Below are 3148 nucleotides of genomic sequence, written 5' to 3'. Positions count from 1 at the left end.
AACAGGCAGGGGTGAAAAAGGAAGGGAGTGAGTAAGCGAGAAACTCGGACCTGAAATCGAGCCAATACACAAATTATTTCCTTTTTTTCTCCTTAGTGTAGCAGTTTCCGTTGAAGTATAATATGTTTCAACAAAAACTTTCCATTCCCACATGATTCAAGTGAGATTATAATCATAGACTTGGGATAGAAGGCCTGATCACTTCAAATAGATCTTGGGCTGAAAAAATGTGTTCCATTGTATAAAAAGAACATTATCCATAAAACATGTTACCTGGCTATTTGAAAAATCTGTACCTCTGTTTGTTGACATGTTCTGAGGTATCTTTTATTTGTGGAAGAGAGAATTTATTTTTGTCATAGGAATAAATCAGAAAGAAGATGAGTTGCTTTCCAAATTGGGGCAGCATGTGATCGACAGTAATGTCCCACGTGTTTTTGAAGAAGACCTTCTCAACAAGCCCACTCCCATTAGGAGCAGTGTGTGAACATCTGCTGCCATTATGATGCATTAGCACAGTTCATTGAACTTCAACTGCACGTGCAAAATAGTTCTGGTATAATTTATCACCGTGGGCAATCAAAATGTGCTTTTCCTTTTGTTTTCGCATTTTCACACCTCGTTTCTCATTTAACTTTGAATTAAGCAATCATACAAGAGAGGCCATTCTTGAACTCCAGTACAGGCGTACGGACCTCGGCCGCAGTACTGTCGTACCAATAATGACGTTCAAGAACGGCCTCAAGTGTATGATTGCGATTCTATAACACAAACTATCATTGTAATCAACAATATCGTAAAATAATTTCATAATGTGGGCTAATTTGCTCCCAAACCTACTCTTTCTGCTTGAGTTAATCTCCGTCAAAAAGTAGTTCCTATAAAGTAGTTCCCTTGGTAACGCTAGCCGATCAATCGAACACTCCTGCTTCCCCGCTTACAGTTATTGATATAATTATAGTAAATAATATATTATTAACCAATTTATTGAAAACAATTTATTGACAACAATTCTTGAATTAGGCTATTTATTTATTTATTTACATATTTAACATTTTGGCTTCAGAATGAAGATGGATGTTCATGCTGCCATTAAAAGTGCAATTTTTGAAACAGCTCTCCATGAACTCCATGCCAGACTTTTTTGTAGGTGGTGCTGTGGTGTTCACGGGTAGGTTATCGGAAGAGCTTTCCTCCAGTGGCCGTTTCATGGCGTGTCCCGGACCGGCAAAAAGCGCGTTGCTCCACATCTTTCTGTTGTCCAGAGATGGAGCCCAGTAGCTGCGAAGCGATGACTCTTTTTTATGCCCGCTAACGGACATGATTTCTCTGGCCTCCAACCCGGCCTCCGCCAGCCGCTGTATGCAGGTGCTTCTGACGCAATGGTTTGTGTAACGCGTAGCAGTGCCAGCCTCTTCACTAATGCGGGTCATCATGGACCCCAGGCTGTTCACCCCCAAGGGCTCCATGCTATACCACACCGCATCCCCAGGCTTCACCGACTTCCTTGGATGGTGGTAGAAAGCCTTTGCTGATTCGGGCAGTGTTGATAGGTAGGCCTCGAACGAAGCTACTGGGCAAAGGGCATTGCCCGGCTCCTCAAACATTGCCCCTCTCCTGTTCTGGCGCTCCCTGTCGTTGTGGCATTTATGATTTTTAGTTTCCTCGTTAAATGCCATCGTCACATATTTGGTGCCTTAAGGATAATTTAAAAAAAAAACGAATGTTAGGCAAGTTTAACCTTATGAAGCAACAACAAAGATAATAACAATGATGAAATCATAATAATAATAATAATAATAAGAACAATATAATAAGAACAACAACAATAATAATAATAATAATAGCCTGATAATAATAAAAGCTTGTAAGCTTAATGATAACAACTTTTTCGTTGCCCAGCCCCTCTGAGTGACTTGATGAGTCCGGCGAACGCGTGTTTGATCAACTCACCTGCAGAATCTCGTTTAACAACGAAAGATTGTGGAGTGAGTTTCCTCAGGCCCTCCTTTCCCCTTCTTCCGAAATGCAGTTGGGTATCGAACCACACCTGTAATGTAATGTAGGAAATGTCTACTGTAAAAACTATTTCCTTGCGGATCAATAAAGTAGCTTTTATTATGCTATTATTACCTTGTTGAGGAGGCCCCGTGGTGTGTTTGGGTCCATGGCCTGGGACTTCCTCAGGATTTCGAGGTCCTCGTTGGTGATAGTAGGATGGTGTTCAGTTTTGTCCTGCCCAGCCCTTCTGAGTGACTTGATGAGTCCGGAGAACACGTTATTTGAGGTGTTAAACTCATTGTCTTTCATCAAACACCATGCCCGGCTGTACGCAGGGTCATTAATGAAGCGGTTGATCCCAGCTCTCAAACCGACATAGGTACTAATAGCGTACTGCTGGCCCTTAGTGTTTCTAACACTTCCATAAAACTGGCGAAGTAAGCTGTTTAGCTCCGGTTTGGACACTGTTCCGAAATCCACCATTTTCTCCTGGGTTTTTAAGAACGCTTTGAGACATTTGACAGCCCAGGTAGTTGACGCCAATGTACTCTTTTCGTTGCGACTTTTTTCCAACGCACTCAGCTCGTCAGTTGAAACAGCCGCAAATCTTTCGTTGGTTTTGTGGTCTGTGTCCATGTCCAACCATTCATCAATACTGAGGCCCCCCAACAAATCAAAATTAACTATAAAATCTGACATTTTGTAGCTAGCGATTTTCCAACGAGAGACAATGTAACAGTGTAACGGCTGTGTGTCGCTATGGAAACCACTACTTCTCCGCTGCTTTCTTGTTCCAGTTCGAAAAGCAAACTGCAGGCAGGAGGCCTGCGCGGAGGGATACTGACTTGTTGTGAAAAGGCACGTTCTATTTGACCGTTGTTTGATCGTGGAATCAAACACGCCTATTGACCAATCAGAGAGCTTGCTCACACCTATGTGTTATAGAATCAAAGATAAGCGCTATATAATTACAATTTATTATTATTATTTTTAATTTCCAGCTTATTATTAAAATAATTTCAACAATATGCGAAGTGAGCAAAAATAAAAGCCCAGGTTCTCATCTCTAATACTGTATCATAGATTAACAGGGTTATGTTTGGAAGGCATTAGAACAGGGGTGGGGAACCTTTTTCCACTCAAGGGC

The 3148-nt window shown here is 41.6% G+C and overlaps 1 long non-coding RNA gene across 1 annotated transcript; it reads right to left on the bottom strand.

Annotated features, from left to right (window-relative positions):
* Positions 1–1352: 1352 nt before the first annotated feature.
* On the bottom strand, positions 1353–2164 carry LOC117445066 (uncharacterized). Its single transcript, XR_004551918.2, has 3 exons — positions 2134–2164; positions 1954–2050; positions 1353–1696 (listed from the first exon to the last, which is right to left on the bottom strand). It is a non-coding gene; the product is annotated as an uncharacterized lncRNA (long non-coding RNA).
* Between the last annotated feature and the right edge of the window lie 984 nt (positions 2165–3148).

Source organism: Pseudochaenichthys georgianus, chromosome 4, assembly GCF_902827115.2.
Source record: "Pseudochaenichthys georgianus chromosome 4, fPseGeo1.2, whole genome shotgun sequence".
NCBI lineage: Eukaryota > Metazoa > Chordata > Actinopteri > Perciformes > Channichthyidae > Pseudochaenichthys > Pseudochaenichthys georgianus.
The sequence above is the reverse complement of the archived record's forward strand: the minus strand, read 5'-3'. Positions and strand labels throughout refer to the sequence as shown.